The sequence below is a fragment of the Pseudophryne corroboree genome, chromosome 7 (genome assembly GCF_028390025.1).
Source record: "Pseudophryne corroboree isolate aPseCor3 chromosome 7, aPseCor3.hap2, whole genome shotgun sequence".
Classification (NCBI taxonomy): domain Eukaryota; kingdom Metazoa; phylum Chordata; class Amphibia; order Anura; family Myobatrachidae; genus Pseudophryne; species Pseudophryne corroboree.
In genome coordinates this window covers 21190159-21207282 of record NC_086450.1, presented here as the reverse complement: position 1 = coordinate 21207282, position 17124 = coordinate 21190159, and the positions used below count along the sequence as shown (strand labels likewise).

General features: G+C 48.2%; 1 long non-coding RNA gene across 1 annotated transcript in view; it reads right to left on the bottom strand.

Annotated features, from left to right (window-relative positions):
• Nucleotides 1-16721, bottom strand: part of LOC134944149 (uncharacterized) — an 81621-nt gene extending 64900 nt beyond the window's left edge. The window contains exons 1-2 of the long non-coding RNA XR_010181854.1: nucleotides 16515-16721; nucleotides 12979-13147 (exon numbers count right to left, since the gene is read on the bottom strand). This is a non-coding gene — a long non-coding RNA (uncharacterized LOC134944149). The remainder of the gene's footprint in view (nucleotides 1-12978; nucleotides 13148-16514) is intronic.
• Between the last annotated feature and the right edge of the window lie 403 nt (nucleotides 16722-17124).

The window sequence follows — 17124 nt, the reverse complement described above, 5'->3', positions numbered from 1 at the left end:
TGAGTACTGAATGCCGTTTTCCACTCATCCCCTGACTTGATTCTGATGAGGTTATATGCTCCTCTCAGGTCAATCTTAGAAAAAATCACAGCCGAACGTAGCTGATCAAAGAGGACAGAGATCAGCGGCAGAGGGTAAGTATTCTTTACTGAGATCTTATTCAAAGCTCTAAAATCAATGCAGGGTCTGAGAGAACCATCCTTCTTCTCTACGAAGAAGAAACCTGCACTTAAAGGGGATTTGGATGGCCTGATAAATCCTTTCCCAAGGCTTTCTTTCACATACTCATTCATGGCCACAGTTTCAGGACCAGACAATGCATATAACCTTCCTTTAGGCAACGTGGCACCAGGAATTAGCTCAATGGCACAATCATAAGGCCTATGGGGAGGCAGAATATCCGCATTGCCCTTGGAAAATACATCAACAAAATCCTGGTATTCCACAGGAATGGGTGCGGGAACGGCGGCAGCTACTCGGATAGGAAGCGTAATACATTCTTTATTACAGATGGTACCCCATTGTAAGATCTCCCCTGACTGCCAATCAATGATGGGATTATGAAAGGCCAGCCAAGGGTGACCCAGAACCACAGGAACTGCTGGACAATGGGTAAGGAAAAACTCAATCTTTTCAGAATGCAGAGCTCCTACCGAAAGTAAAACAGGAGGTGTACAGAGAGAAATAACCCCATTGGACAAGGGACTCCCATCTAAACCATGCATGGTGACACACCTACCCAAGGTTAACTGAGGAATACCTAAGGCCTTGGCCCATGTTAAATCCATAAAGTTCCCTGCAGCTCCACTGTCCACAAAAGCAGAGACCGAGGAACAGAGGCTGCCAAAGGAAACTTTAGCAGGAACTAACAGTGAATTATTTGAGGAGATAAGCTGCAGACCAAAGTGAACCCCCTCACAACTCACTTGGTCGGGAAGTTTCCCGACTTGTTCGGACAACTACGGGCAAAATGTCCCTTACCTCCACAGTATAAACAAAGACCAGAATTTTGCCTCCTGGTTCTTTCTTCAGGAGACAATTTGGAGAGACCTATCTGCATAGGCTCCTCCATGTCCACAGGGATGGAAAAAACACAAGGAGTAGACCCGACAGACGCTCCTTTTTCAGCCCTCCGCTCTCTGAGCCGACGATCTATCTTAATAGAGAGCTCCATGAGTTTATCGAGAGTCTCAGGAGCGGGATACTGAAGGAGACTGTCTTTAATAGATTCAGATAAGCCGAGGCGAAACTGACTGCGCAGGGCTGGGTCATTCCATCCACAGTCGTTCGACCAACGGCGAAACTCCGTACAATAAATCTCTGCGGGATTCCTACCCTGTCTGAGAGCACGCAACTGACTCTCAGCGGACGCCTCTCTATCAGGGTCGTCATACAGTAGCCCTAACGATTTTAAAAAGGCGTCTACAGACAATAAGGCTGGATCGTCTGTCTTTAAACCAAAAGCCCAGGTCTGAGGATCCCCCTGAAGCAGAGAAATAATAATTCCAACCCGCTGAGCCTCCGTACCTGAGGAGACTGGTCTTAAATGAAAATAAAGTTTACAAGACTCTTTAAAATTAAAAAACTGTTTTCTATCCCCAGAAAAACGGTCAGGCAGATGCATCTTTGGTTCAGGAATGACCCTCGGGGAAGTCCGTAACAGATCTTCCTGTGACCTCACCCGGAGGGACAGATCCTGAACCATCTGAGTAAGTTCTTGAATCTGACTAACTAGAAGCTGGCCAGGATTTGGCCCAACACCGGTGGGATTCATGAGGCCGACAAAAATCTCCCAACTGAATAAGTAAAAAAAAATCAACTCCTGTTAATTTTAATTTTTTTTTTTTTTTGTCTGGCCGGTGATAATGTTATGATTCCCGTACTCCAGACCAGAGGAGATCTAATGGCAGAGGTCTGAGTACTGGGAAGATTTGCTGGTTGTGGGAGCAGGAGAGCCTAGTAACCCCTGGCGCCCTAACTCCGTTGTCTCGCCCGTGTTATCAGAAATCCCCTGCGAGACTATGGTTGCTTGAGCCCATGGCAGCCGCGTTCGAAGGGCGGATTATGTCTGCCCAACCCCGATGCCCCCTCAGGTCTTAATGGGAGACAAAGGGAAATCCGAGACAGGGTGATAACAAGGGGCCCTCTGACTAAGCAACCAGGCCAGGGGTTACAAGCTAACTAACTTAAACCAAGGTATGTGCGGACTAGCCGCCAGGGAAAAGGACAACCAAAGATCCACTGATCCGTTACTCCTATCCAGCACCGCTGGATACCAGAGTGGATCTGTGGGAGCGGAATCCTCCGCAAAAGCTCCAGAACACAAATATACTAAATAATAAACAGTAAGCGGACAAGCCGCAACACACGGCTGCGCCGCGACTCACGAACACCACAGGATGTTAAAGGTGCTCGGTCAGACTCCAGGAATAGATGACAAATATCCGAGTACAGGACCACTGAGGACAGGAACAACCGGATTGAGCAGGACTGGAAACTCTCTGCAACTGACAAAGGCAAACAGGAAGCTATCACCGGCGTCTGTGAGAAGTCCAAAGGGTGCTTATAAGTGTGAGCTCCCCAATCAGGAGCCAGACAGGGTCATCACAATTAATGCCGTGCAGCTTGCATGCTGCACGGCCAGCACACCATGATACAATCAGCACATCATGATACAATTAGAACAGACCCAGCAACGGGGAACGCGGCCCGAACGTGGCGTCCCCGTTGCTAGGGTCAGAGCGGCTCCGTGCGCCCGGCGTCTAGCGTTGCCAGGGAGCCGGCGGCTGTACGCGCACGGCGTCCCTGGTTGCTAGGCGCCGGGCCGCACCGACGAGCGGACCCCGGCGCCTAACAGCGTGACACTGCAGTGCCACTCCTAGATGGGCCAGGTGTTTGTGTCGGCCACTAGGGTCGCTTAGCTTAGTCATCCAGCGACCTCGGTGCAAATTTTAGGACTAAAAATAATATTGTGAGGTGTGAGGTATTCAGAATAGACTGAAAATGAGTGGAAATTATGGTTTTTGAGGTTAATACTTTGGGATCAAAATGACCCCCAAATTCTATGATTTAAGCTGTTTTTTAGTGTTTTTTGAAAAAAACAACCGAATCCAAAACACACCCGAATCCGACAAAAAAAATTCGGTGAGGTTTTGCCAAAACGCGGTCGAACCCAAAACACGGCCGCGGAACCGAACCCAAAACCAAAACACAAAACTCGAAAAATTTCAAGTGCTCATCACTAGTATTTAGTGTATTGATTTAGTGTGGTATATAGGGGGGTGTAGTGCAGTGTATATGGGGTATTTGGTGTGTTGATTCAGTGTGGCATATAGGGGGGTGTAGTGCAGGGATGTAGTGCAGTGTATAGGGGGTATTTGGTGTATTGATATTGTGTGGCATATCGGGGGGTGTAGTGCAGGTATGTAGTGCAGTGTATAGGGGGTATTTAATCTAGGTATGTTCTGCGGTGTATAGGGGGATATTTTGTAGTGATTTAGGGCCTAATTCAGCATGAGTTGTATTTGTGCGAAAATTTGCGCAGCTACGACTCATTCCGCTAGCATGCGGGGGGCCGCCCAGACCAGGGCAAGGTCGTCCTGCATGCCGGGTCCTGCCCCAGCTGAAATGCAAGCGCTGGTATGTTTAGGTTAGCCACAGCCTAGCTGCGAAGGCAGCCGCAGCTGCGTGTAATGTAATGCCGCCGCTGTGGCCCGGGCTGTAAATGGTCCGGACACGCCTGCATTGTCTGGACGGCAACACCGCTCCAAAAACACCATGCTGACGCCCCCGCCCACCCCGTGAATGCTTCTGCCTGTCAATCAGGCAGAGGTGTTCGCAAGAGTGAGATGCCGTCGCATTCTCACAGTGTGCGAACGCATAGTGCATCTCCTGCATGTGCGCACACTGCACAAGAACTTCAGTACGCGAATGGATCGCTGATGCGTTCCATCCTGCATTAGGCCCTTAGTGCAGCATATAAATGGGAATGTATTGGAGAGATGTAGAGCGGCTTATAGGGGGGGCTGTACTGTAGGGATTTATACCCCTTTCACACCGCACAAATAACCCGGTATCGACCCGGAATATTGCCGGGTCGACGCGGGTCGGCGTGCTTTGTGAAAGGGGCATAGGCGAAATCGCGGATCGCCTGACCAAGGCAATTCAACCCGGGAATAAAGCAGTGTTATACCCGGGTTGAATACCGGGTCAGTGGCTGCGTAAACGGGCTCCCGGGTCGATGCTACCCGGGACCCGTTCACTACAGCAGGGAGAGGCAGCGCAGAGATGAGCTCATCTCCCAGCGCCGCCTCCACCTCTGCCACCGCCGCCCGGCTCCGCCCCTATTGCTATGGCAATCTGCACGGCATATTGCCGGGTCGGGTAAGCCTGCAGCAGCTGCCAATGCCGGATCCCACCCGGGAAGGACCCGTTTAGAATTCCCGGGTGGGATCCGGCATTGGCAGTGTGAAAGGGGTATCAGTGTGGAATATAGCGTGGATTGAGGTGGTCATATCGAGATGAATTTAGCACAGCTACGATTATTCACACTGACATGCGGGTGGACGCCCAGCACAGGGCTATCCTGCCCCGCATGTCAGTGCCGCCCCCCGCAGAAGTGCAAAGGCATCGCACGGCGGCGATGCCTTTGCACTTCAAGAGTAGCTCCCGACCAGCGCAGCTTTAGCGTGCGTCCGGGAGCTACTCATCGTTCCCCGGCCCGCAGCGGCTGCGTGTGATGTCACGCAGCCGCTGCAGCCCACCCCCCCCGTTCGGTATGGTCACGCCTGCATTGGCCGGACTGCGCCCACAAAACAGTGGGCAAACGCCGCTGTTCCGCCCCACCCCCATCCAGTGACTGCCTCTGCCTGTCAATCAGGCAGAGGCGATCGTAGCGGCCCGACGGCCTTTCGGCCATCTGGCATGCGCCGGCGCATTGCGGCGCTGGTGCATGCGCAGTTCTGACCCGATCGCACCGCTGCGATAAACTGCAGCGTGTGATCGGGTCAGAATGACCCCCTTACTGTAGTGATTTAGTGCTGCGTATAGGGGGATGTGGTATAGTGATGTATAGGGGTGGTGAGGTCATGCAGTATATAGGTGAGATTTAGTGCAGTGATGTGTAGTGGGGATGTGAGGACACACTGCTGTTGAGGGGGGGATAAAGTAAAAAAATTATATATATATATTCACTGCACTCGGTGCCTTCCAATATAAATTTAAATCAAACAAAACAAATATAGCAATATCTCTAATACCGCTTTCACATAGCAATAGTGGGTGGAACCCGAGACTTGAGACCCCTTTCAGACTGGCATATTGGCGGGTTGGTGACGTCAGTGGTGACGTGTGGGGAGATGGCGCCTGGAGATCAGATCATCTCCATAGTGCTGCCTCCTCCTATAGCGCCGCCTCTGCCTGTAGTGTGGGCAGGTCTCGGGTCACATCGACCCGGCAACCCATCCACACTGCACCTGACCCGGAAAAAAAAGAGCACATATCCCTTTCACACCGCACCTCGCCCTGGTTCGAACCAGCAATATACTGGGTTATTTTGGCGACGTGAAAGGGGTTATATGTGTCTGCTCCTTACTAAATAATCACACGGCTTGCCTATACATTTTTTATATATCTTACTCAATTGATATACATACATCACATATCAAAAACAATATTGTAATAAATTAGACATAATTACATAATTATTCAAAGAGCCGGTATCAGGCTCCAGCTGACAGTTCAATAAAATAGAACATATACTGTATATCCACTCCTTGCCAGACAGTAACTGATATTAGCATTAAAGTATCTATTTAGGCAATAAACAGCGCTTAGTAGATAATTGTATCCTACAGGAGAAACATTTGTATCCAGTCGGTGGACTGTAAAAATGATCACGTTAGTTACATGTTACATTCCATTTGCCATGCACAATAAGCGGTCTACCGGTTAGCGGCTTTAGAAGCTGATATGTTTAGTAGTAAGCTTTTAACTGGTTAATAGCAAGCTGTGCAGTACGTGCAACTGGCATCCCAGTGCAGGTATAACTCCAAATATGTGGTCTCGATAGATATGGTAAATAACCAGTGCATTAATATTTTCCACTTGTAATGTAACTTGGATAAGATTGGTCAGTGTGGCCACGCTAAACCTCTGTTGCAATCAGGCAGTCTCGCCTCACCGTAGAGTAATTGTTCTCATATGATAGAGGGGTATCCTCTGGGTTTGCTTGCCGCAAAATACTGTAGGAGACACATGGCTGTTCAAACACTGACTGCCGGGCAGGGAGGGGCACCAGGCAAATTCTTGCCTAGGGCATCAAAATGGTTAGGGCCGGCTCTGTCAATAACATTCATTTCCACTGATTTCCAGTCTATTCTGAACACCTCACTATATTGTTTTTCGGCCAAAAGGTTGCACCGAGGTGGCTGGAGGACTAAGCTAAGCAACCCAAGTGGGCGGCACAAACACCTGGCCCATCTAGGAGTGGCACTGCAGTGTCAGACAGGATGGCACTTCAAAAACTAGGCCCCAAACAGCACATGATGCAAAGAAAAAAATAAGAGGTGCAAGATGTTGTATAAACAGGACATGCACACTTTAACAAACCCATCATTTCAGTGACAGGGTCTGCCACACGACTGTGGCTGAAATGATTGGTTTGTTTGAGCCCCCACCAAAAAAAGAAGCAATTAATCCTCCCACCAAAAAAGAAGCAATTCATCTCTCCTTGCACAAACTGGCTCTATAGAGGCAAGATGTCACCCTCATCCTCCGATTCCTCACCCCTTTCACTGTGTACATCCTCCTCCTCCTCCTCTTCACAGAGTATTAATTCGTCCCCACTGGAATCCACCATCACAGGTCCCTGTGTACTTTCTGGAGGCAATTTCTGGTAAATGTCTTCCTGGAGGAATTTATAATTCATTTTGATGAACATCATCTTCTCCACATTTTGTGGAAGTAACCTCCTACGCCGATCGCTGACAAGGTTACTGGCTGCACTAAATACTGTTTCAGAGTACACACTGGAGGGAGGGCAACTTAGTTAAAATAAAGCCAGTTTGTGCAAGGGCCTCCAAATTGCCTCTTTTTCCTGCCAGTATACATACGGACTGTCTGACGTGCCTACTTGGATGCGGTCACTCATATAATCCTCCACCATTCTTTCAATGGTGACAGCATCATATGAAACATAGAAACATAGAAACATAGAATTTGACGGCAGATAAGAACCACTTGGCCCATCTAGTCTGCCCCTTTTTTTATCCTTTAGGTAATCTCAACCCTTTTTGAACCTTAATTCTTTGTAAGGATATTCATATGCCTATCCCAAGCATGTTTAAATTGCTCTACAGTCTTAGCCTCTACCACCTCTGATGGGAGACTATTCCACTTATTCACTACCCTTTCTGTGAAGTAATTTTTCCTTAAATTTCCCCTGAACCTCCCCCCCCCCCCCTCCAGTCTCAGTGTATGTCCTCGAGTTCTAATATTTCTCTTCCTTTGAAGAATGTTTCCATCCTGAACTTTGTTAAGACCCTTGATATACTTGAAAGTTTCTATCATGTCCCCCCTTTCCCTTCTCTCCTCCAAACTATACATGTTAAGATCTTTTAGCCTTTCCGGGTATGTTTTGTGATGTAGGCCATGCACCATTTTAGTTGCCCTTTTTGTACACTCTCTAATGTATTTATATCCTTCTGGAGATATGGTCTCCAGAACTGGACACAGTATTCCAGATGGGGCCGCACCATTGACCTATACAGGGGCATTATCACTTCTTTTTTCCTACTACTGATTCCTCTCCCTATGCAACCAAGCATCTGACTTGCCTTTCTCATTGCTTTGTTGCATTGCTTTCCTGCCTTCAAGTCACTTGAAATAGTGACTCCTAAATCTCTTTCCTCCTCAGTAGTTTCCAGTATAGTACCCTTGATACTATATTTAGCCTTTGGGTTTTTGAGACCCAAGTGCATGATTTTGCATTTTTTAGCATTAAACTGTAGTTGCCACGTTCTTGACCATTTCTCAAGCCTACCTAGGTCATCAATCATTTGTTTTACCCCTCCCGGGGGAGATGTCATGTTTAAAAACAGAAAGAAGGATCACAAATTATATGTGATCTAAGGTGTGGTGATTACCTGCAGGAATAATCACCAATAATGTTTTCAAGTGACTGTCTATATATAATTTTGTATTCTTTCAGCCTGAATGTGACAACATGGCTGACAGACAATATCCTGCATTTGACCTCAGTAGGTCCAGGCTGGGAGAGATCTGCAGAGCATAAAGTTTGAGATGACATGTGCAAGGACCAGAAAAGAGGTTATAAATATTGATAAGAGGGAGATGGCCAGATCAATTACCTGATGGAAGTAAAAGGAGTCCACATGTTTAGATAACGGAGCCGAAACTTCCTGGCTAGTCATAAAGCTGTCCAGGGGTGACAAGGTACAAATCCTCCCAGACCTCACTCTCTTTGAAGGAGATTTCAATGCCTTTGGGCTACACCCCCTCCCCTTCTCCTGTGCTTCTTTCTATCACCAACAAAATGTAAACCTGGTGTAGATGTAGTGTCCAGCACGGAAGTGGTTAAAAATCCCAAGGGAGGGGGCCTGATGAAGCTGGAGACTATATCTGTCCCACTCATGAAAATAGGAGTTGTGATCTCTTGGGGACAGCTAGTATGCTGGAGATGACCCGAGTTATTCTGTGAAGCCCCCACGGCAGAAATCTAAAATTTGCTTGCGTAAGTGAGTAGGGTTTCTGCAAGTTTTATTTCCTTTTCATTTATTGAAATTACTGTATTCTGTGTGTGGTTTTTTTTTAAATATTCTTAATAATCTTTGTAACCTTTTTGTAACCAAAGCTCTGAAGTATTCTTGAAATTAAAATCCTAATTTTAGTTCTGATTTCTGTTGTTCTTATGAACTCAATGCCTTTGTGGCTCACGCTTACCTATTTTTCTAAGTATTGCAGTGTGTGTGACAGGTAAAGCTAAAGATGCCTGCAACGTCCGTAATACATTGAAAAGTCTTTGCTGGTGGCAGCTGAAAGTATTTAAGTAATCCCGTGTGTCAAAAGTGACCCCGTACGGCGCATGTGGCAATTCTCAAATTGGCGTATTTGTGGAATTGGCCGGCAGCATCAGTAGACATGTTAGTAATCATTGGCAGGTCCTTCAGTGAGGACCAGATGTCAGCACTTGCTCCTGACTGCCATGCATCACCGCCAGCGGTTGGGCTCGGAAATGTTATCTTTTTCCTTGCAGCCCCAGTTGAGGGAAAAAATGAAGGAGGAGCTGTTGGCGGGTCACATTCCGTGACAATTGTCTCACCAGCAGGTCTTTTCTCTGCAGACTTGTGTCTGCCGGAAAGAAAGATACAATGTAGGCTTTAAACCTAGGATTGAGCACGGTGGCCAAAATGTAGTGCTCTGATTTCAACAGATTGACCACCCGTGAATCCTGGCAAAGCGAATGAAGGGCTCCATCCACAAGTCCCACATACTTAGCAGAATTGCTCCATCTTAGCTCCTCCTTCAATTTCTCCAACTGCTTCTGCAAAAGCCTGATGAGGGGAATGACCTGACTCAAGCTGGCAGCGTCTGAACTGACTTCACGTGTGGCAAGTTCGAAGGGTTGGAGAACCTTGCACAAGACGGAAATCATTCTCCACTGCACTTGAGTCAGGTGCATTTCCCCTCCTTGTATATGCTTGAATGGCCTTTTGCTGCTTCTCCATCCTCTGAAGCATATACAGTGTTGAATTCCACCTCGTTTCCATCTCTTGCTTCAGGTGATGGCAGGGCAGGTTCAGGAGTGTTTGCTGGTGCTCCAGTCTTTGGCATGCAGTGGCTGAATGCCGAAAGTGGCCAGCAATTTTTCATGCCACAGACAGCATCTCCTGCATGACCCTGTCATTTTAAAAAAAATTCTGCACCACCAAATTAATTGTATGTGCAAAACATGGGACGTGCTGGAATTTGCCCAGATGTAATGCACGCACAATATTGGTGGCGTTGTCCGATATCACAAATCCCCAGGAGAGTCTAAGTGAGATAAGCCATTGTGCGATGATGTACCTCAGTTTCCTTAAGAGGTTGTCAGCGGTCTGCCTCTTATGGAAACTGGTGATACACAGCGTAGCCTGCCTAGGAACGAGCTAGCGTTTGCAAGATGCTGCTACTGGTGCCGCTGCTGTTGTTGCTGCGGGAGGCCATACATCTACTCAGTGTTTGCCTGCTCCACTTGTCCACATGTCCGTGGTTAAGTGGACACTCGGTACAACTGCATTTTTCAGGACACTGAGGACACTTTTCTTAATGTCCGTGTACAGTCCGGGAATCGCTTTCCTAGTGAAGTGCAATCTAGATGGGATTTGGTACCGGGGACACACTACCTCCATCAATTGTCTAAATCCCACTGCACCAATGGCGGATACCAGATGCACGTCTAACACCAACATAGCTGTCAAGACCTCAGTTATCCACTTTGCAGCAGGATGACTGCTGTCATATTTCATATTCCTCGCAAAGAACTGTTGGACAGTCAATTGCTTAGTTGAAGTAGTACAAGTGGTCTTCCGACTTCCCCTCTGGGATGACAATCGATTCCCAGCAGCAGCAACAACAGCAGTGGCAGCAACAGCAGTAGTAGGCATACCACTCAAGGATCCCCCAGAGGAATCCCTGTTAGGAGAGGACTCGTCAGTCATGCCAGTGACATGGCCTGCAGGACTACTGACGTTCCTGACTGAGGAGGAAATTGACGTTGAGGAAGTTGGTGGTGTGTCTTGCAGGAGCTTGGGTACAAGAGGATGAAGGGATTTAGATGTCAGTGGACTGCTTACACTCTTGCCCAAAGTTTCTGAACTTGATAATGACTTCTGATGAATGTGCTGCAGGTGACGTATAATGGAGGATGTTCCTTGGTGGTTAACATCCTTACCCCTACTTATTATGTATTGACAAAGGCAAATCATGGCTTGACACATGTAGTCCGGATTTGTGGAGACATAATTCCACACGGGAGAGGTGGCTTTTTTGGAATTTTGCCCAGGCATGACAATGGGCTTTTTCATCCCACGGACAACAACTGTCTCCCCTGGTGCCTGATTTAAACAAACCACATCACCATCAGAATCCTCCTCGTCAACTTCCTCCTCAGCGCCAGCAACACCCATATCCTCATCCTGGTGTACTTCAACAGTGACATCTTCAATTTGAATATCAGAAACTGGATTGTGGGTGCTACGTCTAGCACTTGCAGAGGGCATGCAAATGGTGGAAGGAGCCACCTCTTCCCGTTCAGTGTTGGGAAGGTCAGGCATTGCAACCGGCGATACACTTGGACTCTCCTTGGGGATTTGTGATACCATCTTAGAACGCACAGTTCTTTGCTGTGCTTTTGCCAGCTTAACTCTTTTAATTTTTCTAGCGGGAGGATGAGGGCTTCCATCGTCATGTGAAGCTGAACCATTAGTCATGAACATAATCCAGGGCCTTAGTCGTTCCTTGCCACTCCGTGTCGGAAATGCCATATTGGCACGTTTATGTTTCTCCTCACTCTTGACAGCAAGTTAATGGTGATTCCAGAGGTGACATCATCTTCTCCTCAATAAAAGCCCCCAGGACTATAAAGTCTGATATAGTTCTGTTCTTCTGCACAGATCATGATCTTTATGGACATTGTCACTCTTCCCCTAGATGTCCTTCATTGTGAGAAAGTTAATATGCTCTCAGATTATGGAGGCATCAAAATAACAATTTGTATTTAACTCTACCAAAGATACAGTATTTGTCCCTACACACTGTAGGATGCTCACTAAGTCAACATTGGATGTATAATATTTTAATATTTCGTATAAAAAGCGGCTAAGGAGGAGAATGACTTTATCAAGTTCTGGAGTCCCAGATTCAGGAGGCCCAGACTTGTCAGTGGGTAACCACCTCCAAAGACACTTTAAGACATTTGCTATAATGAGAGAGGTCCTCAACAAAACAAAGAGTGGCTAAAACTCTAGAATGGTAGAACTAAATGTTTTCTGCAAAACATTATAAAGAAGGCTCCCTACATGCCCGCATTGTACACACTTTCAAAATTGGCATTTAATATTTGACCCCACAGGCGTAACTAGGGTTTTTGGAGCCCAGGGCAAGATCAATAATGGCGCCCCCCCCCCCCCCCCCCAAAAAAAAAAAAAAAAAATTCTAATAAAAAGAATAAATTAATAAAATGCTAATAATAAAAAAAAAAAATACAAAAGGAAAGTATGTGCAGACGCCACCGGTGTCACTGCATATAAAGATGTCAGGGTGTGTATGTATGTGTATGTAGGTGCAGTGGTCGAAGTAGAATTTTGAAGGTGAAATGAAAGAGTTTAGATAGCAATTATGCGGGCGCGGTCACTCAAAAGGGGCGTGTCCTTCAGTGTATTAGGACCCCTTGTACTATCTAGTACTGGTGCCCCTTTCACATTATAGCACACGGTATGAGCCGAAATTCACATTATAGCACACAGTATGAGCCGAAATTCACATTGCCCCACACGGCATGAGCTGAAATTCACATTATGGCACACAGTATGAGCCGAAATTCACATTACCCCACATGGTATGAGCCAAAATTCACAATACTCCACATGGTATGAGCCAAAATTCACATTACCCCACATGGTATGAGCCGAAATTCACATTACAGCACACGGTATGAGCCGTAATTCACATTACAGCACACGGAATGAGCCAAAATTCACATTACCCCACATAGTATGAGCCGAAATTCACATTATAGCACACGGTATGAGCCAAAATTCACGTTACAGCACATGATATGAGCCAAAATTCCCATTATAAAGTTAGGGGATCCTACCCCCAGAATTAACATGGCCTGTGGGGCACTATGATGAGGGAGCCCACCCCCTTAATAGACTAATTGCAGAGTTTAGCAGCGGAAGGGCTGCAGCGGTTTCTCACCCCAAGCTGCGGCGCTTCTGCCACCTCCGACACTCCACATCTTCGGCACGACCCGGGATGCAGAGCACCGCACCGGGTATGCACCCTTTTCAGTGTGGTCTGCTGCGCTCTGAAGGGGTTCTTGTTTCATGCTGCAGGATTCCGATGTGCACCTTCCTTCCCGCTGTTACTGTCACGGTAAGCATTAGTATCGATTACCGCAGAGGCCATTTTCTGAGGCATATGTGTTAAACCTCAGGAACTGAGATGCCCTTCTCACCATACAGCTGTGTGGCCGAGCCGGGCGGGGGGGACAACCAGCAGCAGCATGCCGGATATCAGCAGCAGAGGGTGCGGGCTGTACATACTTGAGGTAGCTGGATATTCAACAGTGCTGAAAGCCTCCGGAGCCCGCACCCCCGGAGCTGCAGTACACCGGCAGAGGACACCCATCCCCCCGAACCCTGCGTAGCCCAAAGCCGGACATCAGCAGCATGTTGAACGCGGAAGCAGAAGCTGCTTATTGCCGGTCAACGTGCTGCTGATCTCCGGCTTTGGGCTCCGCACGTGCATTACAGCCCCCACCCTCGGCTGCTGATATCCGGCATACTGCCCCTGCTGCTGGCTTTCCACCCGCCCGGCTCGCCCACCCAGCTGGATGGTGAGTGAGAAGGGCATCTCAGTGCCCGTGGTTTTAATACATATCTCTCTTCGGTAAATGGCCATTAGTACATCCCACACACACTGATTACACACACACATAGACTGGCCACCCCCAAATCCTACACACACCCACTCAGACTACACACACACACACACACACATTCTCATACTTTCCTCTCCCCCACACACACACACTGGACTGCAAAAATTTACACACACTGACACTGTTCCACACACACACACTCACACTGTCCCACACACACAATTAACACACACGCACACTGTCCCACACACACAATTAACACACACGCACACTGTCCCACACACCAGTGGCGTGCGGTGAGGTCAGTGGCGTGCGGTGAGGCACTACAGCATAATGTCTGCCGAATCCTGCCAATGAGCCCTACCGCCACCGAGCCAATGCCCCGCCACTGCCTCTGAGCCGATGCCCACTGCCACCACCAATGGCTTACAAACTGGCCCACCATCAACTGACCCAGCCCTCCGCCACTAATTTGCAACTCAGTCCAAAGCCGCCAATGCCCGCTGCATGCCTGCTCATCATACTTGTGATATATTGTACAATTTTATAGAAAAAAATAATAATTAGTGTTTGGGACTGGGAAGGGAGTGGGAGGAGGACATGAATGCAATTTTGTTGTCCAGGGCTTCCATTAACTTAATGGAGAAGGGTCTGAATGGGTTAAAAATGTCCAAAAAAAACTGCGTGAGGTCCCCCCTCCTAAGTATAACCAGCCTCGGGCTCTTTGAGCCGGTCCTGGTTGTTTAAATACTGGGAAAAAATTGGACAGGGGTTCCCCGTATTTAGACAACCAGCATCGGGCTCTTAGTCCGGTCCCTGGTCCCAAAAATACGGGGGACAAAAGATGTAGGGGTCCCCCCCGTATTTTTAAAACCAGCACCGGGCTCCACTAGCCAGGGACATAATGCCACAGCCGGGGGACACATTTATGTAGGTCCCTGCGGCCATGGCATTACCCCCCCCAACTAGTCACCACTGGCCGGGGTTCCCTGGAGGAGTGGGGACCCCTTAAATCAAGGGGTCACCCCCCCCTCCAGGCACCCAAGGGCCAGGGGTGAAGCCCGAGGCTGTCCCCCCCCATCCGTGGGCTGTGGATGGGAGGCTGATAGCCATGTAAGTAAAAAAGAATATTGTTTTTTGTTGTGGAACTACAAGGCCCAGAAAGCCTCCCCCGCTTGCTGGTACTTGGAGAACCTCAAGTACCAACATGCAGGGAAATAACGGGCCCCGCCGGGTACCTGTAGTTCTACAACAGAAAAATACCCAAATAAAAACACAACTCACACCACCGTGACAGTAAAAATTTATTAAAACACACTGACACACTCACACATACTTACCTATATCCCACGCCGGTCACGTCCACTTGTCCAGTAGAATCCAATAGGGGTACCTGTAAAAATGAGAGAGAGATTAACTTACCTACATCCCCACCGCCGGTCACGTCCACTTGTCAGTGGAATCCAATAGGGGTACCTGTAAAAATGAGAGAGAGATTACTTACCTACATCCCACGCCGGTCACGTCCACTTGTCAGTAGAATCCAATAGGGGAATCTGTAAAAATGAGAGACAGATTACTTACCTACATCCCACGCCGGTCATGTCCACTTGTCCAGTAGAATCCAATAGGGGTACCTGTAAAAATGAGAGACAGGATTACTTACCTACATCCCACGCTGGTCACGTCCACTTGTCAGTAGAATCCAATAGGGGGCACCTGTAAAAAATGAGAGACAGATTACTTACCTACATCCCACGCCGGTCACGTCCACTTGTCCAGTAGAATCCAATAGGGGCACCTGTAAAAATGAGAGACAGATTACTTACCTACATCCCACGCCGGTCACGTCCACTTGTCAGTAGAATCCAATAGGGGTACCTGTAAAAATGAGAGACAGATTACTTACCTACATCCCACGCTGGTCACGTCCACTTGTCCAGTAGAATTCAATAGGGGTACCTGTAAAAATGAGAGAGAGATTACTTACCTACATCCACGCCAGTCACGTCCACTTGTCCAGTAGAATCTAATAGGGGCACCCTGTAAAAATGAAAATGATACTTACCAACTTCAATCCACAGGAGGAGAGAGAGAGAGAGAGAGAGAGAGAGAGAGAGAGAGAGAGAGAGAGAGAGAGAGAGAGAGAGAGAGAGAGACTAACCTGCTGCTGCTGCTGGGGAGACCGGCACACACTGCAGGGCCACGACGGGAGGACGGAGCCGGCGGAGGAGGGGGAGAGCCGCACAACACCGCTCCTGTCAGCAGCAGCGGAGGAGGACGGGGGCGCACACTGCAGACACCAATCACCGCCGGGACAATTAACACACGCACACTGTCCCACACACGCACACACACAATTAACACGCACACTGTCTCACACGCACTGTCCCACACACACGCACACTGTCTCACACACACACGCACACTGTCCCACACACACAATTAACACACACGCACACTGTCACACACACACACACACTGTCACACACACAATTAACACACACGCACACTGTCACACACACACTGTCACACACACAATTAACACACACGCACACTGTCACACACACCACATACAATTAACACACACACACGCACACTGTCCCACACACACACACAATTAACACACACACACTGTCCCACACACGCACAATTAACACACTCACACAATTAACACACTCACACTGTCCCACACACGCACAATTAACACACTCACACAATTAACACACACACTGTCCCACACACACACAATTAACACACTCACACAATTAACACACACTCACACACACACACACTGTCCCGCAACCCCCCTCTCCCGACAGAAAAAAAAACTAAAGTCCACTCCGCTCACCTGGCTGTTAAACCCGCTCACTGAAGCCGCGCAGGCGCGCGCGTACCGTCGCGATCGCGCGCACGCGCGATCGCGCACAGTACAATGTGTAGGGAGACGGAGAGAGGGGGAGGGCCGGGGGAGATGAGCGGAGGCTCCCTGGCTGCCGCTGCCTGTCCAGTGTGACAGGCACAACAGCCGGGAAGACAGGGAGAGCGCCGCAGGTAGCGTCGGCGGAATCCCTGTTGCATGGGGTGAGCGGGCCGTGCCGGTGGCGCCCCCTCTGTTGGGGCTTCCACAGCGCCCAGGGCACGTGCCCTGCTCGCCCCGTGCTAGATACGCCCAATTATGGCTGAATTTCGTTGTTATTATTTTAACATTTGTATTTGTCTAAATTATCAGTTCTGCTGACAGATTATCTATACGATTATTTGGCATGTTGCCACCTTTATAAATGAAGCCAAGAGGCCGTCAGATTTCACAATACCTTAATCACAGATGAATAAATCTTAGTGGCCATTAAATCTATTACATTTGTCCCTGGCTTCAATGACTTTAATGCCCTTTATTATAAAAAATAGTAGCACCTTTTTCCCCTCAGTTCACCAATTTATTTGACTCTATTTGGGAT